Here is a 27,739-nt window from a genome sequence, read left to right as displayed (position 1 = left end):
GCCTGCTTTGACCTTCAAGCTCTAAGCAGGTTTTAAATGTTTTAAACTCTTACTCATGTATTTACTAAGGTATCATATGAAAGTTTTTAAAGCTAGCAGCATCACTTTACTGCTAATTATATACATTTTTAAGGGGAATTAATTTATCACATGAATCAATTATTGCTATATATATTGAGGCTGACAGTTTTTTTACTGTGTTGTGAATATAAAAATTTAAACCAGTGAACACCACACACTATGGAGTTAAGTCAAGGGATCCCTGTCCTTTGTGGTATCCCGCCCTTCTTAATAATGTCAAGGACATCAGTTCAAGTTTAAGTTCAAGTTTATTGTCATTATACTCATATACAGGTATATGGTATAACAAAATGTTATTTAGCTAGGTCTCAGACGATAAGTAGTACAAAAAACAACAACAATACAATTGTATAATAAAAGAAAGACAGAGACAACGGGCAGTGTGTAAAAAACAACAGTCAATGTGCAAAACAACAAAAAGGTAACAGGTAATGTGCAAAAACAACATCAGATGTGCAAAAACATGCATCAACAGAATGAAATAAAAGGATATAAATTATGGGGAGTGAGCTTTTTGACATGTAAGGTAGAGGTAGATTTCAATGTGTGTTTGAGTTTTTGGTAAGAAAGAAAGAAGGCACTGTGAGGTTCAGATCATAGGTGAGAGGTGAGGTGAGAGAGGCTGGGAGTTTAATAGTTTGATAGTGCGGGGGTAAAAACTGTCTCTGAGTCTGGTAGTCCGGGCCCGAATGCTCCAGTACCATTTTCCAGATGGTAGAGGGTCATATAGTCTGTAGCTGGGATGTGTGGGGTCTTTGATGATGCTTAGAGCTTTCCTCAAGCACCGTGTATCATAAATGTCCTGTATAGATGGGAGGGCAACCCCAGTGATGGACTGGGCAGTTTTCACCACCCGCTGTAGGGTTGGTTCGCTGTTCGCTTGAGATGGTTAAACTTTAAGGCTTTCTGAAATATTTACAGCAATGCAAATTGCTCTTCAACTACTTCTTGTTGCAGAACCGTGCTGGGATTTCCATTAGCTTCTCCTGTACTGGCTTCTAAGCACTGGATTCTATCATGTTTCCTGTAGTTGCTGTAATGAAGTAGGAGGTAAAAGAGAAATATAATTTGATGAGACTGTGCAAACCTAGCTGTTGTTGAGCTAGGTTACAGCAGTTCTTTTTTTAAACAAAATGAGCATATTTTCTAGAGCTCACTGGAGCAAAGCACCTTACCATTTTGTTATACATTTGTATGCCAGCAGCCATATCACTCTGCAACTCAGAACTGGCAACCCACTGAAGCTAAGCAGGTGTGAGCCTGGCCAGTACCTGGATGGGAGACCTCCTGGGGAAAAACTAAGGTTGCTGCTGGAAGAGGTGTTAGTGGGGCCAGCAGGGGGTGCTCACCCTGTGGTCCAGGTGGGTCCTAATGCCCCAGTATAGTGATGGGGACACTATACTATAAACAGGCGCTGTCCTTCGGATGAGATGTAAAACTGAGGTCCTGACTTTCTGTGGTCATTAAAAATCCCAGGGCATTTCTCAAAAAGAGTAGGGGTGTAACTCCGGCGTCCTGGCCAAATTTCCCATTGGAACTTACCAATCATGGCCTCCTAATAATCCCCATCTATTAATTGGCTTCATTACTCTGCTCTCCTCCCCACTGATAGCTGATGTGTGGTGAGCATTCTGGTGCACTATGGCTGCCGTCGCATCATCCAGGTGGATGCTGCACATTGGTGGTGGTGGAGGGGAGTCCCCATTACCTGTAAAAGCGCTTTGAGTGGAGTGTCCAGAAAAGCGCTATATAAGTGTAAGCAATTATTATTATTATTATTATTATAATTACATGTACTTTACACTATGATAAAGCACTATCGAGACAGAAAGTTACAGCGTTACAGACGACCAATGTCTAAACTCACTTGTGCGGCAGATTTGAAGCTTACATGGCATCAGGGTGGCCAGTACAGCATGAGTGGGGAAATTGTATGATGTTTCTCCAAATCTTGGTTGACCTAATCTTGATCCTCAAGAGGTAGCAGTACTAGAGTAAGAGTACTGTAAACCTTCTATAATTAATGGCATGCCTCTTGAGTTTTATCTGACTGTTTGGCCCCATTTGGTAAAGAATGGAACCAGTTAAGTTAAGGCTCTTCTAAAGAAGAAGGTTTCATGTCTGGATTTGTAGGAGTTTAGAGAAGGAGACTCTCTGATATCCTTGGGCAGAGAGTTCCAGAGCTTTGGGGCATAACAGGAGAAGGCCCTGTCACACATACAATGTAGACGGGCTTGGGGGACAGTTAGGAGACCAGAATTAGAAGAGCGAAGGTTGCGAGGTGTGAGGTAGGGCAATAAAAGTTCAGACAGGTACTGAGGTGCCAAGCCATGCAGAGCCTTATAGGTGAGCATGAGGATTTTAAAGTCCATACAGAATTTGACACAAAGCCAGTACAAGGACTCCAGGATAGGAGTTATGTGATCACTTGCACTAGACCTGGTCAGGATTCTGGCTCCCAAATTTTGGACATACTGCGGTTTGTTCAAAGTAGATTTAGAAACCCCAGCGAGTATTACAGTAGTCAATTCAAGAGAACACAAATGTGTTGATCAGCTTTACAAAATTACAATTTTGTTTATATACTGTATATTAGTTTTGTGGAATAACTCATCAGGGCCATCGTCACACATCATTGGATTACAGTGATTTTAACAATTTACAAAGTCACATGTTTGAAGACCTGTGGTAACGAATCTTCACATTTAACCTGCATTTTAAAAGAAAGCAACATAAGGAACACTTTAAAACGATTTGCGATCTTGAAAAGACTAACAGACTCACAATTTTACTGAATGAGGCAGGAGAATGACCTTGAAGGGAATAGTGATAATACAAGACTAGGAAATCTTGGTGAATATGGTAATTTGATGTTGTGCTCCTTATCACCACTTATAGGGAGGTGTTAGCTTTACATCTACAGCTCCTGTCAGCTCTGCCCTGGACTGTCTGACAGCCTTCAGAATGACTTCTGCAGTTAATAACCTTCTTAAAGTAACAGTAGGAAAATAGAACAGTACAAGTTTGCCCTTTTAATGTGGCAGAATTCCTAAATTTTCTAATGCGTACTGAACGCCTCCAGGAGCTCAAAAGTTTTATTGTATGAATAAATCTGTGCCAATACTTATTCTAAATTCTTCTTGCAAATACATCTTATAGTACAATGTATCCTATATTAATTTCCATATCCATGCCTGCAGAATATTGTGATAATTGTCACCTTTGACCTACAAAATTCTTCCTTTTGTTCCTGAAATTTATAATGGGGTGCACTATTTCCTGTAATTAGTATGAACTCTCCATTGTTCCCACAATTATGATTCATATCATGCAGTGTCTATTTATTTGCTGTGAAATGGGGACTATACAATATCTTACTGGACTGGATTGTGTTCTATTTTGTAACTGTTCTTAGTGGGACTTTCAAGACTGTAAAAGTGAACAAAACGACAGAAAATTACTCACCTTTGAGAAAAAGCAGTTTAAAGGATTAAAGTGTCTTCCACAGACATTGTTTGTTCACTCAATAACCTGTCCTTGTAGGGTGTAGCTTCTATTATCACTTCCAAGTAGATGGTTCCTCCTCTCATAGAACTGGGGGAAAATATATCTGGTGTATTGTTCCAATACCTTCAGTATATTTCATTTGGTTAAGTTTTATTTAATATCCCCATATAAGGGAAATACTGAAGCTTGCCATAAATGAAATTGGCACAAGGTTAATTCCCAATATCCTTAAAACATTTCAAATTCAAAAGTACATCTCGCATAGAATAAGTAAGCACACAATCAATCTTGCCAGCAGCCATATCACCCTGCAGCTCTGAACTGGTAACCCACTGAAGCTCAGCAGCGTTGAGCCTGGTCAGTACCTGGATGGGAGACCTCCTGGGAAGCTATGGTTGCTGCTGGAAGTGGTGTTACTGAGACCAGTGGGGGGGCACCCACCCTGCAGACTGTGTGGATCCTAATGCCCTGGTATAGTGGCGGGGACACTATACTATAGTGGGCACCATCTTTTGGATGAGACATTAAGCCAAGGCCCTGACAATGGTGATTAAAGATCCCCGGGCATTTCTCGAAAAGAGTAGGGAGTTATCCTGGTGTCCAGGAAAAATTTCCCCACTCAGCCTTTACATGGCCTCCAAATTGTCCCCATGTATGATTGGCTTGCACTTGCCCTGCAATGGACTGGCGCCCCGTCCAGGGTGTACCCTTTCTTGCTGCAAGGTAGGCTCCGGCTTCCCGCAACACCGTATGGTATAAACTGGTTTGGTAAATGATATGACATGACAATGAAGCTTGATTAGAGCAGAAAAAATAACAGAAGCTAGTGTTCTAACAGATTCAGGTAAGTGAAAGAAAGAAATGATTTTAGAAATTGATACTGTATAAACAAATGTTAAATAATTACAATGGCTCCATAATTTTTTTTTTATGTTCTACTGTAGGTGACCAGGACACAAATTGTATCTTTGCTTTTGAATAAATATGACAGAAATAGTAACTAATGAAAGTTACTTTAGCCTTTTTTCACTCCTTAATTGTTTTCTTGTATTGCACAAAATAATCTTTAATTGATGTACATAATGAGGCAGGGCTCTCTCGGGGTTTTTAATGCTTTTTGACAGGTTTAATAAATACCAACAGACACTAATATTATACGTTCAGGTGGGTAGCTGCGTCAGCATGCGTAGGCTGCAAAGGCAGCAAACTAATATTATAATGCTGCCAGATTTGTAGATTACTTACTTCTGCTTATAAGATAAGATCACCATATACAATTTCTTGCATTAGGAATTTGTCTTTTTACATACCCCAGCTTGCTCTCCATGAGACACACAAACAGGGAAAGAGAAACTTGGGGTCAGAGTACAGGGTCAACTCTGTTAAGGGCCTTGCTCAGGGGTCCAATGAAATAGGATTCCTCTGCCAGCTGTAGGATTTGAACCAGCAACCTTCCAGCTATAGGCACAGATCCTTAGCTACAGTGCCACCACTCCACCCATGCTATGATTTGAAGTACAAAGACAAGAAAATTGACCTTTCTGAATTAATCAGTGGCTAGGAATACTCTTAAAGACATTACATTGTAAGATCCATTTTGTAACTAAACAGACTGTAGATAGTCTAAGATCTTTTGTCCTTCTGAGACAAACTGAGTTTCAAAAGATAAATATAAATAGAAAAACATCTTACCTTTACTTTAGAGAAAATGGATTTTCTGATTGATGAGTATTTGAAATAAGATTAAGACTTTTATTCCTTCAACACCCTACAGTCTTTGCTACTCTTCTTATAGTGTAAAGCTAGACTTTGTGATGATTGTGACTGTTATAATCAGTACCTTGGTCTCTGCCCATAAAACAGAATATTGGTATCGATAGGTGAAACTAAACAACGATTTCAATATAATTTGACTTCATTCTGAAAACATTAAAACCTATTTGGACACTGTAGCACTGCACATCATAAAGTCAGGGTTCATGATCACTGGTGGTAGATCTGAAAAGACCCAAATGGCTTCATCTCGTTTGCAAACTTTGTTCTTCTTTGTAAGTGAGAAAAGGTGTTGTTAGTGAGGACATTTTTATATCTGTGAACAAGTCTATAAATTGCTCTTTTACAATAATCCTCTTTTCTGAAAAATGTAGTATTATACAGTACATGACCATACTTTCCACTGCCTACCTGGAATATAAAGTATTGAGGTAAAAACGTATTTGTTGCATATATGCAGGATTGCGTTTGCAAGGAAAAAGGTTGGCCAGGATTGGTAAAAAAATATATTAATCTTCACATGCTAAATATACTGATGGAAAAAAGAAATGCAACAGCTCCTCCTCCACTCTCTGGCCCTCCCATCTGTGTGGAACAGGCTGAGGAGTGACTCATCTGTGAAGAGGACCTGATGCCACTGCTAATGAGTTCATCGCAGCCTCTGTCTGGCCCAAGCCAGTTGGGTGTGATGTCTAGGAGGTGTGAGCAGAGGGCCTCTGAGAGGTTTCTTTACCCCCTCCCCCCATCAGTATAGTTAACGGTTAAAAATACACTTTTGAACGGATGGACATGATGAACCTGATTAAACTTTCCAGATTCTCTTAAAGCTTTTCTTTACATAATAAAACCATAAATAATTAATAAATGATAAATAATAAATGAATGTCCCTCTCACTTCCTCATTAGAATTTGTGGGAGAGACAGCAAACTATAATTTATAAAGTCATATGGAAAGGGAAGAGACTGCATACTTTTTTTTATTCTGTAACATGAATCATGGTTCTACCAAATTTTCTCTCTAGTACAAGCCCCAGCAAGCCAAATTGATTGACATATGGCATCTTCAGATTTGGACGTTCTAAAACACAAATCTTGAAACCAATTCTCAAGAAGGACTCAAACAAGGTTTGTATTATCAAATATCTTTTTCATCATTTCCCATTCTCAATTACTATTGCAACCCCAACATACCATTCAACAGAGATTGTGTCAGGGAACCGGCAAGTAGTTTTCTGAGGATCCTGTGCATAGCCGTGAATTCTGCGGGATACAGAGGCAAACAATCCAAAATCGTAATCCAAAAGCAAGGTCGATAGGAGAAGCTAGAGATCAGTTTTACCAGAAAGAGCCGAGACAAACCGAGAAGACAATCCAAAAGGCAAAATCCAAGAGACGAGATCAAAAAGGGAAAAGTTAAGTCCAAAAACCAGGAAATCCAACAAACATGCACTAGAAAACTCTAAAGGAGGCTTTTCAATAGTGATCAAGGTTTGGTGTGTGAGGGAACTTTAAATAGTGAAGGGAGAGGGGCGTGGTTGGATAATTGGTTCAGAAGTGAGAATCTGTGGAATATGGTGCCTGTGAGAATGTGATGGGTTCAGTTAGGAATGAGATCGTGGGTTTGGGAATGTAATGCCATTTGCGAGGGGGAGTGCGGGGCGTGACAGATTGGTGTCCTTTTTAAAAGAGCATTGTATCAATAAATACTAGATACATTTACAGTAGCACACAGATTCCAGTATTCAGAGGTAAAAGTATTACTGTATACAGTATTTTGTGTTCAGTGTATTTTTACTGTATTCCAGTACAGTTGCAATATTTGTAATTATAAAGCTGCTAAGGACACTTTCTCATACAAGTAAAGAAAATTCCCAACAATCTCCAAATACCAGTAAGCAAACAAGAGATCAGCTTTTCAGTTGTAATGTTAAGTTGTAATGTTAAATAAGTTGTCACTCCACTGAAATATTGCAGATGACTGCCATCTTCACAACTGACCAAATTCAAGTTAGCCTGGGTCAAATGTTATGACATCAGATCTATGAACAAATCTCTATTTTGGTTAGAACCAGACTTCCGATTAATGTCAGCCATCCACAAAAGCAAAAGTTTGAAATATTTAAGCTTGTTTTCTAATTTAAGTGTAAACAAGCATACCTCTTCAACTCATTTTTTTGTTGAAACGTGTATATGCATTTTTATAAAGTACTTTGAGCTACCAGTGAGATTCACGAGAAACCACACAGTAATTTTCCATGGCTCATTTCCTGTCCATGTCATCGTACCATGATTAAATCTGATATGCACATGTGAAAACACTAGATATAAAGTTAAAGGGAAAAGCATTTTTGTAAATATGCACTATATGTGCTTAGGAACCTACTGTATATAAAGTATAGAACTTAGATTTTATCTATAGTGTAAATTTGGTGTGCACTGAATAACATAATAATGTTACTCAGTGCAAACCAAATTAACATTATAGAATTAACCTTTTCACAAATATTTTTATTTTGCCCTATATGTCTGTAGTCACATTTTAAAACACAAAATTATCTCTGCACCACTGTAGATTGAATTCCACTTATCTCTCAAAAGGCATTAGGTCATACATGAATAATGCAGTATCTACTAATACACAGACCATTTCCTATACTGTGTCTTGCAAAAGCACCTTCATTCCCCTGCAAATTTTCCACATTTTGTTACCCTCTGAGCTTGTCATGTACTGTATACTGTACTGTAGTCTGACATTATATTGTTTATGACAAGACACTTGTATTTATAACCTCTAATCCAAACTGATATAGCTAAAACTGCTGGTGGCATTTAAATAAAACAGAATATATTGAATTCTCAATTGCATCTGTATTCAACCATTGTTGTCTGCAGTCATTTAATAATAATAATAATAATAATAATAAACTTTATTTTATATAGCGCCTTTAAAGGTGGCTTCTCAAAGCGCTTTACAGGATGACATTAACAATAAATAAGAAGACTACAACAATAAATAAGAAAAATTTCACAAGACAGGACACAATTTATAATTACAGCAATACAACAATAACAATAGAGGAGACCGTGGAAGATGGTATTAAGAAGAGCAGAGGGGTGAAGAATGGAACCAGTTAAGTAAAGGCTTTTCTGAAAAGGAGGGTTTTGAGTCTGGATTTGAAGGAGTTTAGAGAAGGTGACTCTCTAATATCCTTGGGCAAGGAGTTCCAGAGCTTGGGGGCATAGCAGGAGAAGGCCCTGTCGCCCATACAATGTAGACGGGCTTGGGGGACAGTAAGGAGGGCAGAATTTGAAGAGCGGAGGTTGCGAGGTGGGGAGTAGGGCGATAAAAGTTCAGACAGGTATTGAGGTGCCAAGCCATGTAAAGCCTTGTAGGTGAGCATGAGGATTTTAAAGTCTACGCGGAATTTGACCGGAAGCCAGTGCAAGGACTCCAGGATAGGAGTAATGTGAACACTTGCACTAGATCTGGTCAGGATTCTGGCTGCTGAATTTTGGACATACTGCAGCTTGTTCAGAGTAGATTTAGATACCCCAGGGAGCAGAGCATTGCAGTAGTCAATTCGAGAGAATACAAATATGTTGATCAGCTTTTCAGCCACAGTTAATGATAGCATAGGGCGTAGTCTTGCGATATTTCTAAGGTGAAAAAAAGATGTTTTGACAGTATGCTGTACATGTGGGTCGAATGTTAAGCCAGAATCGAATATAACCCCAAGGTTTTTCAATTTTGATTGGAGCTCAAGTACAGAGCCATCTACAGACAGGGTTACAGGACTGGCTTTGCGAAGTTGATGGGGGGTACCAATAAGCATGACTTCAGTCTTGTCACAGTTAAGATGAAGGAAGTTTTGAGTCATCCAAATTTTTATGTCAGAGATGCAATTAGATAGAATAGAGACAGCCACATCAGTGTCGGGTTTGGTATGGATGTATATTTGAGTATCGTCAGCGTAAAAATGAAAGCTGAGGCCATGTGATCTTAAAAGCTGACCAAGTGGGAACATGTAAATGCTGAAGAGCAAGGGGCCCAGTATTGAGCCCTGAGGGACACCAGACTTGACAAGACCAATTTCAGACCTGTACCCATTGAGAGAGACAAAGTGACAGCGAACAGTGAGGTAAGACTTAAACCATTTGAGGGCAGTGTCAGAGACTCCAAACACAGTCTCGAGACGAGAAAGCAAGATGTTATGGTCAACAGTGTCAAAGGCAGCACTGAGATCAAGAAGGATGAGTATGGAAAGAGAACCAGAATCAGAAGCTATTAGGAGATCGTTGGTGACTTTGACTAGGGCGGTTTTAGTCTACAGCTTTTACACAAATGTCTATAGTCGCATACATACAGGTGCTCTTAACAGCCAACCTCATCCACGGGTGGTGAAGGATCACTTCACAAAAAGAATGTGTTTGTTATGGATATGGGTCAGCCAGAGTGATAGCCCAAAGTGATGTGGTCACAAACGAGCTACAGTACAAATCCATAGGATATTTCAGGTACCACGCAAAAGGCAATGCACTTTTATTATACTTTAAATCCAGAAATTATGGAGTGTAATCTGCAGGAAAATAATAATAGGGATCTACTGATCTGCTCTAATCTACTGATACTGAAAAAACTCGTAATACTATAATACACCAAAGCATTTGCAACCTGCCATAGCAGAATGAACTCATTTCCAGGCCTTGCTCAATTCAGGAAAGTAATATAGATCTTTGTACATTTACTAGAGTAAAAGGGGGTAACAAAATTCTAATGTCTTGAAAGGTAGTCAAGCATAGTCCTTCACTAAGCTCTGTGGTGCTGGAGCAATAGGCAGGACAGCCAGCTTGCTGTATAATGTAATATTAGGAAAGGACATCAAACACTAATTTCACTCACTCTCACCTACCTATCTTAAAAATATCACAATTCTAAGCCAGTTGCATTTTTTGCTTCATAGCCCTGCTGGCTCAGCTCTTATAGAAATGGGATGAAGGGATGGGAGTTTGCCAGCCTCTCTCTGACTGTCAGTTTGATGTTCTGGCAAGTAAAACCAATAAAGAAACTCATTCAAATTCCACCTCAGCTCCACCATAATTTTGATTTGTTCAGACTACTGATATGGAATTATGGGACAAACAGGGCAAATTAATTGAGTCCAACAGATTAAAAAGAGCCAGTCTCCTTCAGATATCGTCTGAAGAAATTGAACATGGTAGTGATGCCAGTGGTTCTCCAAGTTGAAGTGTATTATCCATGCTAAGTCCCTTTAATGCCACTAGTGCTGGTATTCTTTTGACAGTTAAAGTGATTGTTTTAATACACAGATATTTCTTCCTATAATCTGTGTCTGTATATATAACACATTGTCTGTGTATATACAACATAGGTTAGGATGAGGTGAATTTTGCTGTCTCTGTGCTTATGTGTGAAAATTATAACAACTTTGTACACAGTTCAAAGCAACGACACCTTAAGGTATGAAATAAAATCTTAAAAATGAAGGTTATATGTCATTGCAATAAGGCACTACATACTATTAAGAACACTTTGCACCAGCAGATGGTCACAGGTACTAAACACAGAATATATTCCAAACGTCTGTTCAAAGTTCCAGTTTGGATGTCGTGTCTTTTTTGAAAGTAGTAGAAGATTAACATTAGTGTCGGTACAGTATGTCTGAGAAAATGTGAAAGAGAATAACAGCTTGCCTCAGAAAAGAGTAAATCACACTGCAATGCCTGCAATGGAACAGACAGCAGGGCTAGACAGTAGCCCTCTTAACAGCTGTAGCTTAAAAAAGCAATGCATATTGATTTGAAGCTCATGGGAGACTTGTAGAAAGACTGGTGTTACTTTGTTTTAAATGTAAGACAGCAAAGGAAAACAGCACATGAAAGTCAGGTTGCAGAACCTGTTGTCATCTGTAGCCAAAAGAGATAAAGGAACGCTCCATTATTATTAGGGCAAAACAAAGTGACGTGGTTACTTTCTGTGATCTGATTTGCAGAGAGAAGGCAAGTGAATAAACAGATGTGCTAGCATGAAATTCTTGAAAGATCAAAGGGACTAATAATGGCATGAGTGGAATTATGAGACGGATGGCATGGTGGCAAAGTAGTTAGTATTGCTGCCTTGATGTTTTGGAGCCCTGGGCTCCATTCTGGACCTGTGGTGGCTATCTGTTTGGAATTTGTATGTTTTTCCCATGTTTATATGGGTTTCCTCTGGGTGCTCTGGTTTCCTCCCACAGTCCAAATACATACTAATAGTCATCTGTCTTCTGGGAAAATTAGTCTTGGTGTGAGTGTGTACTGGTGTCCATTGCTTGCCAGGATGGCTTTGGCTCCCCAATGAACCTGTATTGGATAAAGCAGATAGAAAATGGATGTACAGTAAGTCAAATACCAGTTAAAAAGTATTTTTGAGGAAACAGCAAAACAACACTTTTCCTGCACTGCAAATATATCCTAAAGCACAGCAAATGCATTAGAAAATGTCTAAGTCTTGTTCCAACACTAACCCTAACCCTACCTCTTTTGGAACATACAGTATTTCCAAATCCATGCCTTAAATAACTGTGTTAAAAAATGTACTCAAATGACTCCCAATTAGTTAGAATTACTGTATGGATGAAATTCTGATACTTGTATGAGAAACAAACAATTACTCATTGTAATATCATAATTACTTTAAACAGGGACCAGGCTCTCATAAAGCCCTTAAGCCACTTGAAGAATTGTTGGTGAGAATTGGATAATTATTGTGTCTGCAGAAATTGAGAAAGAAAGAAAATGTTAAAACACAAAGGATGCCTTAAAGGTTTTAGTGATGCTTTTGAACCTTACAAGTAAAAGAAAAACTTTTTAGGCTGTTGCCTCTTCATTTATCTTTGCCTATAGGTCCACCACACAATCAGTGGTGTCTCAGGCACACAGACTAAATATTTCCCTAAATATTAGAAGAGAATGGAAGTTTCTCTTTCTTTACTGTAGCTTCCCCCAAGGTACTGGTGCATACAAGGGCATAACTACAGTATAGTAAAACATATCACATCCACATAGTACTGTCATCTGTAAATCAAGCCACTCTCCACTGAACGCAGATATATTCTGTAGGGAAGCAAATTTTCCTGAACATAGAAAGTGTTGTATCTTCACATGAAGCAAAGAATGACACGGAGGCGGTTGTGGAACAATGAACTATATATTAAAGTAAAGTTTGGTCATACAGAACATTACACTACCGACCTGGCATCTTACTCTCGCGCTAGCTCTCTTCAACTGTCCTCAGGCTTCCCAGTTCTTCCCGGTTTTCTCCTTTGCTTACTGGTGCCAAAACTATAACAGCCGGGTGACTCCTACAACTTTGGAAAATGGGGTAGACCCATCTGATGGACTATTACTTGTAATTCCAAATAATACTTATACATTTATATATATATATATCACTTTACTACAGAAAGACAAGGTCAAAAGTTCCTAAGATGCTTTACTGGCGATGTTCTACATTGTGTTTCATTTTTCTAATTTTCTGCTTGGAATTAATATTTACTTGTTCTTGTTCACAGAAATACTGTGCTTCACTAATTTTGTGAAATTTTAGTTAAAACCTCCCACAAAGGACAGGGCTGAACCCAGGAAGGAAGGCTGTTTTCTGAAAATCAGACTCACTATGAGACTCTATGAGTCTATGAGTCTATCAGTGACATTTACATGATCTGAAGATCACAAAGCAGAGTGCATAGCAAGCTGAAAATGTATCATTGTATATTAAGTCCTACACTTTTTATACATTTTTTCCTGTCTTCTGCATAATAATGCTGTTACTGCTTGGCAAGGTTGCCATTGTTAATAAGAATCTGTTCACAATTGTTATTATTGCTCACTATTTCAGGATTACATGGAGCAGAACTGGCTGACAAAATTCTTACCCAAGGAATATGCAGGTTCTATGGGTGTTTTTCAGTTAACAAATAAAGACCTTGAACAGGTAATTTGGGCTTTCGTCTCAATAAATGGTTAAAAGTATTTAATTAAATTCAAGGTGGAAAGAAAAACAAAAGCCTCAAGGGCTGTAATGGGTTTAAAGCTTTTCACTATGACTGTATGCACATTGTGTGATGACTCAGAGGGCTAGTGTGCTAGTTTTCTTTTCCTCTTTTTTGTTTTCTGTCTGTCCCTCATCTCCCAGAGTCGTCAACCCCAACTGGGTTAGCTGATGGACCAGCTAGTGTGATTCTACCCGTGACCAATGCTACTACTGGGCTAACTAAATTGAGCTCCTCAATAAAAGCAGCAGCAGTACAAACAAAAAAAAGAGAAAGAGAAGATAATTTGTTGTAGAACCTTTGTAGACCTGGCAGCGGGCACCATTGGTCTTTGTTAGTTTTTCTTTCCCTGGGACAAGTTACATTTGCCAGTTAAGTATCACTAGAATTCAAAAGGGAGGAGGTATCTTCTTGCTGACTGATTTTGGCGTCATTAGGTTACACCTGTCGTTAGCATAAAAGATTGTTGTGGGCCTGCTTCCTGCTCTACAAATTGCATCTGGTTTAAATAAATCTTGTTTTCATATTTGTGGTGTTCAGATTGGTTTTGTATGTATTGTATTAATTCACCAGCATGTGTTTGTATTGTAACTCATGAAATTCTAAACAACCTTTGTGACCTTGTAATGAATGTTTTTAATAGTCGAGGATACTATTAATAATAGTATAATGACTATGGACAATAAACCTTGTGGGTTTGAATGCTGTGTCCTTTCCCTCTTTGACATCACATTTGTTCACGCAATTACAAGAACCTTGTACTTTGCAAAGCTCCACACTATATAATTGAAAGGTCCTAGTCCTCTTTTTACTACTGTAGATTAGCTGGAACATAGTTTCCCCTTTTTATGTATACAGTACCTATTGCATAATCACTATAAGGGCTAAAGCACTTGTCATAAACATACTTTTTATAGGCCTTTTCAAGTCAAAGGCACTCCAGAAACTGGTGAGTCCCATTTACAAACCATTCACTCCAAAGCAAAAATCAAATGATTTTCCAGATTCTATTAGCATTTTAAAATCACTCATTATAAGGGATCCCACATCAGGATAGTATGCCAATCAGAGAGACACATACAGGCGTGTAATCTTTCAGTTGCTTTCTGAAAAAATGTTTCAACAACATTTCTTTTTATATAGGTCTAGGTGAGAATCTTCAAAGTCAAGCATAATGTTAATAATATTGTTTTAGCATTTTTATAAATTGTGTATTTCCTTTCTCATTAAAGAATTAAGATATTGATTGAAGGAAAGCTCAAGAATGATGTTTGAAAAATCAAAACACTTTCCCAATTCCTATGCGTAGAATAATACTTGTCACATCAGAACACACCCGCTCCTTTAAGTAAATGTGCAATCAGCAACAGGGACAGGAAAGATATGCTGTGTGCTTTTTTTACCTGGCATTCCAGGGATCCTGGGACCTTATTATTCTTGAGCAAAGTAGCGCTGTACTTGTAATCTGTTATCCAAAGTAGCTGGTAAAAAAAATATTAATTTAAGTGTTCCAATGCTGTCTCTTAAAACAACAATGTATGTTCTAGCATCATCCTTTAAAGCAAAGGAATTGAATAGATGAGTATTCGTAAATTACTCCTTTAAGAAAACTACCATAGCACACACTCTAATCATACTGGATCAGAATGTATTCCTGACTCAGATTTGAACAAAATGAAGGAGAATATTTTATTTTTCTTGTATTGTCACTTTTACAGTATATTCATAGATTAAGATTTTTTACATTTTCTTTCACTCATCAAAAGTGGTAGTTCTGTGCTTTTTAAATGGATGAGTTCTTTGTCTACAGAGCATCACTGAACAGTTCAGGTAAAGAAAAAATCTGTTGAAAACATTTTTTCTTCTACTGTACCTCCATTACCTCAATAAATGTCCATCAGACAAAATGGATAAGTATTAGGAAAGGTAAATCAGTACTAATACTTATATACATATCTATCTTTATTTTAATATTATATAACCTTCTGAAGAGACAATCACCAAATTTAGTCAAATATTTTTAAGCTTAGCTATCAAACATAATCACAAAAATGTGAACACATTCACAATGTTTTTAGTATGACATTTTTAGTGTAGTATGACTGTTAAAATAAAAATATTAAACACTTAAACACTAAACATCAGAAATATGCAAAAAAACAATTCTTTATACTTATGTAACTATTTTAATCGTTTTAGTATGTTAAAGTTCTTTGTATATAAGATGAAACCCACTTTCTCTGAAGTGCCACCATCACCAGAACGGGTGATGTCATTCTGCACCAACAGCCCCACTACATAGAAGACCAGATGGAAAAATGAGCAAATGCTAAGCCAGATGAATAAAGGGGAAACTTTAGAGCAGCCAAACTGTACAAACCCAGGGTAGATTTTAGTCACAACACAAAAGGTAACGCCCTTAATCTTAGAATCTTAGAAAAGCAACATCTCATGAAACATTTACCAACACAAACCTCACAGCATAGACCTGATGAGTCTTTGGACAGACTTCTGTGAGATGTTCCCCCACCCTTCCTGTGCAGCTGCAACACTGTGAGACAGCTTACCTTTACCCTGCTGATGATGTGTTGCTGCAATAATTGGCCTGTTCAGATAGAGAGGAGCCACGTTCAGACATTTGGTGCAGTATGTGCGTGGCTGCGGAGGCAATGGTGCGAAGCTGGCATCAGTGGGATTATGACTGAATGCTTCTAAGTCAGAATCCCCCCTAAAAGTCCCATATATTTTCTACTGGACTTTTTCCTAGCAGGAAAAAAAGAGTCAGTTCTTTCTGAACATCATTTTCTTGAAGTCATGTCACTGTACTCCTTGCAATGTGTGGTCTTGCATTGTCCTGCTGGACACTGAATTGGTTTGTGGGAATTGAAAAACTGTAGAATTGAGTGCTTACTTATTCTTATGCAGTGTGAATGATCACAATCTACCAAAGTTATTATTGTGTTAATAGAGATTCATCTATTATCTTTATCACACTTTCATCACCCCATCTGTTGCTCCCCACTTCATTTCCACACAAGCCTTTCATAGTGCACATACATAAATTAATAAAACAATTTATCGCTCAACACATTTGTCTCTTAAATGACAAGCTACAGTACAAGCATTCAGCTGATGTCTGGTATTTCACTCCTGGGCCAATGTGGTGACTTCAGAGTTGTCTGTCCCTCATAAAGCTGGTTTCCTGGTTACTCTAACCAAGTCAGACCACTGGAATTTCTATTTATTGTAATGTACTTCAGTTACCTGAAATTGTTGTAAAAGGTAGACTGCTTTGTTTTCATTGTGCAATATCATACTTTAACATAGAAGACAAGTCTGCTCTCCAAGTCTGTCTTCTATCTTCAAATAAATTTATGATTTCAATAAGTAAATGTTGAGTAGAAAATTAAAAATAGTTTCATTATAAGAGATATTATAATTCCCAAACTCAGATATATTCTGTCTGTCTGACAGTGACAGACTAATATCATTTATAACATCACAACTACTTTCTGTAGTAAATCTAGAGCAATTATAACAATATTACAACTTGTATAAAATGCTCCTGCAAGCTCATTAAGAAGAGCCATGAGCTGTGGGTATGTTGTAACACTTAATAACAATCATAATAATAATTGTTTACACTTATATAGCACTTTTCTGGACACTCCACTCAAAGTGCTTTACAGGTAATGGGGGCTCCCCTCCACCACCACCAATGTGCAGCATCCACCTAAGCATATCTTACAGGTTCAGAAGAATGAAAGAGAAGGGAATCATGCTGAAAAGTGTTTTGTCAAAGACAGATACTGGATCCGCCTCTTTGTTTTCCAGCAATTCTTGAAACACATGAAACACTCACCACTCTAGACCTGTTTTAATTGCTCTGAAATGCTTGCCAGCATACTGCCCAAAGAGTAAGACCATGATCCTGTCACACAACGTTTCACAAAATATCTAAAAAGTGTAGTCACTGGCAGTATACAATCAACAGACATTACTGAGGTCTGCACAACAACACGGATCAGTATAGAAAGAGGTATTCCCATGAGCCCTTATGCATGTACCTTCTGTGTGGAGTTTGTATGTTCTCCACATTCACGAGTCTTCTCTAAATGTTCCACCAGAGATTTAGGTTAATTGAACAGTCATAAACAGATCTTGTGAGGCCGTGTGCGTAAGCCCCACCCAAGGTGTAGTTCAAGTTTCAAGTTCAAGTTCAAGTTTCAAGTTTATTGTCATTACATAAGTAGTACAAAGAGGAGAAAAAAACAACAACAACAATACAATTGTGTAGCAAAAGAAAGACAGAGACAACAGGCAGTGTGCAAAAAACAACAACAGATGATGTGCAAAAAAAACAACAACAGGCAATGTGCAAAAAAAACAACAACAGGCAATGTGCAAAACAACAAAAAGGTAACAGGTTATGTGCAAAAATATGCATCAATAAAATAAAGGGATAGAAATTATGGGGAGTGAGCTTTTGACATGTATGGTAGAGGTAGATTTTCAATATGTGTTTGGGTTTTTGGTAAGAAAGAAAGGAAGAAGGCACTGTAAGGTTCAGATCATAGGTGAGAGGTGAGGTGAGAGTGAGAGTGAGAGAGGCTGGGAATTTAACAGTTTGATAGTGCGGGGGTAAAAACTGTCTCTGAGTCTGGTAGTCCGGGCCCGAATGCTCCGGTACCGTTTTCCAGATGGTAGCAGATCATAAAGTCTGTAGCTGGGGTGTGTGGGGTCTTTGATTATGCTTAGAGCTTTCCTCGAGCACCGTCTGTCATAAATGTCCTGGATAGATGGGAGGGCAACCCAAGTGATGGACTGGGCAGTTTTCACCACCCGCTATAGGGCTTTGCAGTCAGCAATACTGCAGTTGCCATACCACACTGTGATGCAGCCTGTCAGTGTGCTTTCTGTAGAGCATCTGTAAAGGTTAGTGAGGATTTGTGGACATATCTTAGCCTTCTTCAACCATCTTAGGAAGTACAGGCGCTGTTGCGCTTTCTTGATCAGACAGGTGGTGTTGAGAGACCATGTGAGGTCCTCGGTGATATGGACACCAAGGAATTTAAAGTTACTGACCCTTTCCACTTCAGTCCCGTTGATGTGGATAGGGGCATGTCCGGTTTGCAGTTTCCTGAAATCAACGATCAGCTCCTTGGTTTTGCTGACGTTGAGGGTGAGGTTGTTGTCATCACACCATGTTGTAAGGAGATTGACCTCCTCCCTGTAGGCCCTCTCATCATTGTCTGTGATCAGACCTACAACTGTGGTGTCATCGGCAAACTTGATGATGGAGTTGGTTTTGTATTTGGCCTTACAGTCGTTGGTATAGAGGGAGTAGAGCAATGGACTAAGCACATACCCCTGGGAGACCCCAGTGTTCAGAGTTAGTGTGCCGGAGGTGTGGTTTCCAAGCCTGACAGCCTGAGGTCTGCCTGTCAGAAAGTCCCGAATCCAGTTGCAGAGGGTGGTGTTGAGACCCAGTGCACTGAGTTTCTTGACTAGTTTCTCTGGGATGATAGTGTTAAAAGCTGAGCTGAAGTCAATGAATAGTAGTCTTGTGTATGTGTTCTTTTTGTCCAGATGGGATAGGGCCGTGTGTGTGGCAATGGAGATTGCGTCTATCTGTGTTAGTGCCACTGGTCGGTAGTCATTAAGACATGTCACTGTGGGGTTTTTTTGGTATTGGGATGATGGTGGTTGTCTTGAAGCAGGTGGGGACTACGGCTTGGGCCAGAGACATGTTGAAAATGTTTGTGAATACACCCACCAGTTGATTGGCGCAGGCTCTGAGGACGCAACTGGGTATGCCGTCGGGTCCTGCAGCCTTGCGTGTGCTCACTTTTAGCAGAGATCTCCTCACCTCATCTGCAGACAGTGAGAGCAGCTGGTCAGCTGCGGAGGGTGCAGTTCTGATAACTGGTTCTGTGTTGTTGGCTTTGTAGCAGCGAGGCTTATTAATAAGAAAGAATTAAGTGTTCTGAGCTTTCCCAAATGGTCCCATCTCTGTTCATCTCTGTGGTGCAGCCACAGAGAAACTATTCATGCAGGCTGATTTAAGGTTTACTTTGATAAGGTTTCCTAGGACAGCTCCCAAAGGGGGATGCACTTAGCTAAGCCTGGCTATCATGATCAATGGTCATCCATTGTCGCCTATCTGTCTAGGGAGTGCCAGATGGACATCTGGACTGCATTCCTAAGTGTCAGGAGTAAGTGACTCATATCTCACCTTGATCAACCAATCAGGGACTGGTAGGGCCGAGTAACCCACGCGGGACTCTGATGCCCATGGAACTTTCAGCAAATCAACGAGCTGAAGTTCCTCCAGGTTAAAACAGGCAACACAGAGAGCCTGGGAGATTCAGTAAGATTCTGTGGAGAATTCTGTGGACTTTTCTAAAGGGAATTCAAAGGAGAATTCCAGGGCGGGACGGCCCAGGAGCAGAAGGCTCCCAAGGGCAGGACATTCTCGCAGCGCGCCTCATGAACATGTCAGAACTGTGGACAGCTGAATCACTATTCAGAACTAGCTCTTCATCAGGAACGAACTGGTCCTCTTCCTGACTTGCTGGGACCCACAGTCATCTTTTCTCCTGTGCACAAACTTTGCTAGTTAAAGCCAACACTAACTAGCCGGTCAGTGAGCATCTGCAGCGCACCGTCGCAAACCGCACAGCACAGCCTGGCACGGAGCCAGAGAGCGCGGATTGGACAGCAACAAGCCTGCAACTGTTTCTTTGTGCCCGCAGGAGATCTGAATCCCCAGAGATTGGATGAGTATTCAACTTCAATGCATTACAGCTCGAGAATTCAATTGTTGTCCCAACCAGTTGATATCAATTTAATTCCTAAGAGTTATGTACTTGTTTTGAGTATCTAATGTAGAAGTTGTAACCAAGTTCACTTTACGAAACGGTCTTAATGAATGATATACTGAACGTATGTCCTCTTGATATATGTAACTCTTTGTAACTGACTGAATATATATATCTTTTGTATTCTGATAACCCTCTCGATAAGATCTGTTAGGTTTATATGCATATTCTATGTATTAATAAATGTATCCTCGTGTATTAGTACCTGTGTGTGTGCATTGTTTGAGTTATATCGCATGGTTGGATTCTAAAGCCATCAAAAGAATCAATTTTGTGATTTACTGCTACAATTAATAATTGTCCCAGTAAATGCCCAAACCCTACAGAACTGGTGCCTTCAGAGAGCACAGCCCATTACAGCTTCAAACCGTGCATAGAAGGTGTTGAGCTCGTTAGGCAGGGAGGCATCATGGGCAGGTGCACAGATGTTCTTCCTCTTGTAGTCTGTGAAGGCCTGTATACCTTGCCACACGCGCCTTGGGTCATTAGTGGTGAAGTGTTCCTCTAATTCCTGTTTGAGCGTGTTTTTTGCATGTTTAATACCATTGTTAAGATTGATCCTGGCTGACCTTAGTTCTGATTTATTGCCCGATTTGAATGCTGCATCCCTTGCACAGAGATAGTCCTAATTTTTATGTGAATTGAGTTAGCTCTTTATAGTAGAAAGGGACTCATGCTTAAAAGCACAGCATACAAGAGGAGACCATGATTTCATCGTGATTGGGGAAAAAATATTTCCAACTGAGCAAGAGTTGACAATGTTTTTATATTAAGAGATTTAAGGAGTTTTAGGAATTCACTGGGACAATTTATTAAGTGTAACAGTAAACTGAGAGGTGGTTCTTTAAGGGTGTCAGGGAATCAATTGTCAGAACAATCAGCAATACGCACACATGGGTTCAAATACACACAATACATTAATTAATACGTAAAACTATGCATATAAAACATATAACAGTTTGCCTGGATACACATGGCAGATCTTATTACAAAATATATATACAGTATATATAATCACGAAGAGACACAAAACAAGGAATATGCATTAAGTATACCATCCGCTATACTATCTCTTTAATCAGTCTCATTAATACCGATTCTACATTAGATACTCATAAGTAAATGCATTTCTTATACAAATTAAATTGATATCAACATGTGTTGAGATACAATTGAATTTTCGATCAGCAATGTAGAATATTGGATTTAATCCCCCGGGCATTGGATTATACCTCCCGGGCACAGACACAAAGGAACAGCTGACTGGCTCTTTCGATCCAGTCGGTGCTCCACTGGCTCGGGGACAACCAGTTCTGGTGCTCGGAGTCGATGGGAGATGGAGCGTTGCTCTCCAAGGACCTCTCTAGTTAGCCTTGAGCCGAGCTAAGAAACTCTCTGTGCAAGGGGGTGACTACGTCATCCAGGGAAAGTCACTCTTTTGGGGAAGGAAACTTGGTTCGCTCCCAGCGTAGCGGCTACCTCTGAATAAAGTATTCAGATGTCGACAAGGGTCCTACCGTATGTTCCGTCGATCAGGAGGGCATCCATGGTTGCGGCTAGCGTTCACGAGGTCCTTGCTGCAGGCTTGACCCCGGGCAAAATTCTGTCTTTATGTACGGGCTACCTCTGGCTGGTGCAAGTCCCACACTCAGACAACAGTGCTGGCAGTCACGTGATTAAGTTGGAGAGAACGGACGGAGGAATCCTGTGCATCGCCTTTTAACTAGAGAACAATACAGCTAGTAATTGCGTAGCTCAACACGGGGGTTAGCCCAGGCTCAGGGGGTCAGACGATGTCGGTATAGAAACCTATGCCCTCAGGCCACAGGAAGTAAATAGGTTACACACCGGAAGATACACCAGAAAGACATTAATAATCACAAGGAACTAGGAACAGGACAGAAGTAGAGCGCCCTCTAGGTGAACAGGGCCTGACAGTTGGGCGCAACCCACCCCCCTTGAAGGGCGGCTCTTAACGCCCAAAAAAGTGCTGCACAGCACTGTGGGGAGGAAAAACCTAATTTAACTGAAAGGAAACCTCCAAGAGTTCACGGCTGAGAGCTACCCCCTCCTCCGGGGTAAAAAACCTTTATTGAGTAGAAGAAAGGGGGGCCAGACTGGGCTCCAGAGGAGCGAGACAAAAAAACAGACTGAACACGTAAAACATCACGCACAACAAACAACAAATAAAAAATGACTGACAACAAATAGGAGACCAGGGGGCATGGGAGCCCAAAGCCAGGGAGACCAGAGGACATGAGAGCCCGGGACAGAGACAGCAGCGGGCGTGGGAGCCCAGGACAGACAAAACTCATGGAAAATAACACACAACATAAATAAACCTGGGAGACCGGGGCAACAAACCACATGAAAAAGACTCACAACAGATAGGGGCCAAGAGTCCAGGGAAACAGGAGTCAGGGAGACCAGGGAACCAGGAAGCCAAGAGTAAAAAAAACAGAGTAAAAAGATTTTTTTTTAAAAACCCAGGAACAAATTTCAAAAACACCACTTTGCAAGGGCAAAAAATAAGCTCAACATTCTGTCACGGATGCCGGGAGTGACAACCCGAGGAAATCCATCACAGATGTCAGAAAAGGCAAGCCGTGGAATGGCCAGGAGAGCAATAAAAACCCTATGCGTAGCAGTAAAAGGGGCAACACGGGGGTTAACCCAGGCTCAGGGGGTCAGACGATGTCGGTATAGAAACCTATGCCCTCAGGTGCTAGGCGGGTCTTACGACATCCGTACCCTCAATGCTGAGCCAGGAGCAGAGCAGAAGGAGGAAGTAAATACGCTACACAACAAGACAAACTGGAAAGACATGAATAATCACAGGGACCTAGGAACAGGAGAGAAGTAGAGCGCCTTCTAGGTGTACAGGGCCTGACAGTTGGGGGCATCCCCATCCTGGGAACTGTTCCTTATCAGCAAGACAAAGATTCCTAAGTCAGTGAGCACATGAATGGATTCTCTGTGGCTTGGAAAGCACAGCAACACTAATTCTGTTTTATTAATAAGCCTTGCTGCTACAACATTGACGTTAAGACAATGTTAAGACATTTAGACCCCTTAACTTTTCCAGATATGACCGTGTCCTGAGTTGCAGAACCAATCAAGTTGCTTGAATGACAAACTCTTGAAGGGTATGTTTTAAAGAAGTGACCAACTTTTTCTCAAACAATTGATTGGATCAGCAATGCTGTTGAAGCTGGTCTCCAATTAAAGGTGCACTTGAGTAATGTTTCTCTTTTAGAGAAGGTAATACAGTAAATTACTTGAAACCTCCTAGTGATACAACATAAAAGCTGAAATTCCTAGAAGAACCTCAAAACAAACATTTTTAAAATCCAGACTTATTGTCTTCAGACTTTTGCAAGGAGAGGGAATTGATGAATAAGCTGTCATTCACTGCTGCCTATTTCTCACTAGGGAGTAACGTAGAAACTAACAAACTACTGAGAAGCACTAAACCCCTAACCCATTGACCCTTTTAGCATATCACATTCTCAACCTCAGCAAATAATAAATATTTCTGTTCAAATAACAATGTAAGAGACTATGCATTAGAAATGGTGATTTCTGATGTTGATCTGTTTCCTGGCCAGGTGAAGAAAATCTGCCTGTATTTATTAAACCTCAGCAGCCACACTAATTGACATGTCTGTCTGGGGATGGCTTGGGGGAATCACAGGCTCATAGTCTGGACAAGTCCCCTGTCCTCTATTGTACTGCAAAAAACTAAACAAAATTCACTCCCAAGGCACTTTTAAAAATGGCACAACCTCCAAGTACAGATGACTGACAGTTTTTAATCATTCAGCAAAATGCGCATGACTGTGAATCCTGCATCCTGAATCAGAAAAGTCTAGCAGTAGGTTCCTTATTGCAGTATCCTTAAAGGTAAAATTAGCATGCGTGCAAAGGTTATCAAAATGGCTTTGTTGCGCCTTATCGAGTCTGTGAACCTGCCATCATTCCACTCTATCTCTGTGATTCTGAAGTCCTGGTCCCTCATGACGTCTTCATACATTGGAAAAGATTGTTTTACGACACTGAAATTTGCAAGGCTTTACTGACTATTATGAATTATTTTTCTTGTTTACTATTCCATTAGGTATTATTTATAACACAGAGCATAAATAATTAATATATAAATATATAAGCAAAGGATGATATTAAGCCTTGTTAACACACATGGTAACTACAGTATGTGCAATAAGCATTTTTGTATTTGGGCTTTTAAAGTGCACATATTGTAAATGGTCCTATTCAAATTTATTGTTTGTTCCCAGCAACACCCTTGTGAAAATGTGAATATAGTATCACATACACTCTTCTAAATATTTCATTATACTTTTTGTGTATTTCAGTGCAATGTTACAGGCAATATAAAGAAACTGACAGGTGGTCATGGGGCTCGCAGGGAGAGGCTAGAAGTGCTCCTTCCCTTCTTCTGTCATTAAATTTTCTTTTTTTCTCTGTATAAACCCTAAACACGCTAACACTCACATCTAAAGTTTTCAGTTCCCTACACCTCCCTCCTCCTCCTTTTTCTTTCCTGTTGCCTTTGCATCCAGGTTCCCTCTGAGGGGTAAGTGAAGCTCACTTCCCCAACCTCAGGTTGGCAGCACCACCTCGACCCCTCCTGGGCAGGGTCTCACAGAATGAGTCAGAGGGTCTCCAGGCCACATTGTTCTCAAGCAGCTCTAACCTACTAATTCTCCTCCTCTGTTCTCTGAGGGCCTAGCCCAGTCGTGAGGCAGCACCTCCCAGGTGACTCTCGGAGTGTCAGGAGAGTCTTACTCTTCCTTCTCTACCCCTGAGGGCCCAGCTCGCAGTCGTGAGGCAGCAACTCAGCGAGTCAAGGGTGTTTATGTTTTCATGTCCCGGAGACTGCCAAGCCCACCAACCCAAAGAGACAACAAGGGTTCCCAGTGTGGTCCAGGTACTACTTTTCTGTACTTTACTAACCCCTGCTTTTCCCCTTGAAATACAGCTAAACACTTACACAATGTATTTCTCATGATGTCTAATTTCTCTGTAAGAGTTACAGACAAAGTTCCTTTGAACTTGGAACACCGGATTTATAAATTGTAACATAAGGTGTCAAATATGAAGCAAAGGGTTCTAGACTTGTATCTGTGCTGCCCTGATCGCTGCGGAGACAGCTTATGCAGATGACCTGGCTGTTGTGAACACAATCATGTTAGCAGGATCTCTGGGATATTTAAACCCTCCTGTGTTTTTCCTCAGTGATCCAGCATTGACATTCGCATCACTGCACTCATGAACCACCTTGCAGCATCCCAGTCTGCTGAATTCCTGCTCCATTCCACGATCAGAATCCTGGAGAAGCCCTGGACAGCACAGCCACGGGCAGAGCTCCCAGGCGGAGTCCAGGGAACTGGAACCCAGGAATAGGAAGGACTCCGCTGGGAGGCTAGAAGGTGACTCAGGAATGAAGTGCATCTATCATCAGACATCAATGCTGGATCACAGAGGAGAGACAGAGGTGGGTGTAAATACCCCAGAGCTCCTGCTGCTGTGAGAGTACTCACTAGTGACAGGTGCTCCGCATATCCTGTCTCCTCAGCGGTCAGGTCAGAGCGTAGGCATGGCCAATGGCCACTGCTGTCTTTCAAGAAATGGCTGGATGAAAAACTTAACTCAACTGGCTACTAACTCTTCAATGAGCTGGGTGGACCAGGTGGTCTCCTCTCATTTGTAACCTTTCAGATAATAATAATAATCTGAAAGATAATATTCTTGGATATCTGCTTAAAATAGGACACCATAAACAGAGCAAGGTGATACCATAATTTATACCCTTTAACAAATCATTTCCTTCTAATATGATTCCTATTATACTTTATCACAATAGACAATTCTATAGAGCAGGGACTTCACTTTCTGAAACAATTGTTTTCTTTAAATTTTTTGTCAAGTGTAAATGCTCATTCTAATCACTTGGCTTCATTTTTAATTGAAATACAACAGCTTAAGTACAATTTCAGTTTAACCATGCAAAAATATAATGCAAGAAATTTAAACCTACAGGTTTCTTGCGTACTTAGTAGTAGCTAATTGATCCCAATTGATCCTAATTGTTCAGAATACAGATAGTGTCTTTGACCATATTCTGCTCCATTACCAAACCAATAAATCTATCCGTTACATCATGTTTATCAGGTCTCCGATAAAGGAAACTTCTTTGAGATCTGACAAGAATAGGGTAGGAGATGAAAATGGTGTTGTAGTTGTACTTTTTTTAAGATGTGAAGCTTCCATTGCACAAGTAACATACAGTTTCAGAGCTTGTCACACTTAAATATCCTGGTTTGAACTGGAAAACCTCACACAAACTCTTGAAAAATGCCGTGTCTGCATTGTTCTAGTATCCTGTTGCAGTTATTTGGAGAAAGAATGCTCCCCTTAATGATTCATCTTTTGATGATAAACAATCCACAAATGTGCAGTGGCTGTTTGCTTTGTCAAGGAGAGGTCCTTACTCTCTCAGCCACCCCCTGGTGTTGATGCTGCTCTGGCGCTCTGTCTGTCCAGTGTAGGAGGCTGGATAGCAGGAGTCATGTAGTGGAATCAGAAGATCTGTGAGGTTCTTGTTGGGACTGCAGGATCCAATGTATTTAGAGATACAATGGATCACAGTGCTCAACCTTATATTGATACTGTATTCATTCAGTTCACTCATTCTTCAGTTGGCTGATTTAATTTATGGTTTTGATATTATTCTTTGGCAGCTTTATATTTGAGTGGAATATTGCCGGACACTGCCATCATATCTACAGTAGGTAAAAATAACATTTATATTCAAAATAAGAAGATTGTATGTTCCATAAAACTGTAAAAATAAAGTGCTATAGACCACAAACAACTGTTGGAATTCTACAGAAGTTGTTGTCCAGTACTAAATCTTATAGAAAATATTTTTTAACCCTGAAACTAAATGTGCATTCTCTTCTACCAGAAGTTTTATTCTAGCAACTACAGAAAAACTTATAAACTACTGCCTTGTACTTATGTGAAAAGAAAAGGCATATACTGTAATTTTAATGTACACTATATGAATACAAAAGAAGCACAGCTAGATCATTATCTACATGTAAGCAAGGAACTACAGAAAAATTATACTTATACTTAATTGACATAATTGAAATTGTAGCACTACAGTAAACGTCAGAAAACTAAATTACCTGTACATAATGTACATGGACATCTATATTAAAGTGCTGTTGACCGTTTTAAGGTCACACCTATGATTGATGAGAAAATACATTTAGTATATTGTGTAATAAATGCTTTGTTTTTTCAATCAGGTACCACCATCCAAATGAGTTAAATATACTGAAAATCCCTGGTCTCACCACGGGCAAGAGTGAGAGTTCCCACAAATTGTGATGTGGTATGGCCCTTTCTGCACGCAAG

The 27,739-nt window shown here is 39.9% G+C and overlaps 1 long non-coding RNA gene across 1 annotated transcript; it reads right to left on the bottom strand.

The window, feature by feature from the left end:
• Positions 1-3,405: 3,405 nt before the first annotated feature.
• Positions 3,406-15,021, bottom strand: LOC148676352 (uncharacterized). The gene is made up of 3 exons (XR_015926480.1): positions 14,816-15,021; positions 11,629-11,721; positions 3,406-6,621 (listed from the first exon to the last, which is right to left on the bottom strand). It is a non-coding gene; the product is annotated as an uncharacterized LOC148676352 (long non-coding RNA).
• Positions 15,022-27,739: the final 12,718 nt, after the last annotated feature.

This window comes from Lepisosteus platostomus, chromosome 2, assembly GCF_059453375.1.
Source record: "Lepisosteus platostomus isolate fLepPlt1 chromosome 2, fLepPlt1.hap1, whole genome shotgun sequence".
NCBI lineage: Eukaryota > Metazoa > Chordata > Actinopteri > Semionotiformes > Lepisosteidae > Lepisosteus > Lepisosteus platostomus.
Note: the sequence above shows the minus strand (reverse complement) of the source record. Positions and strands in the feature narration are given on the sequence as shown.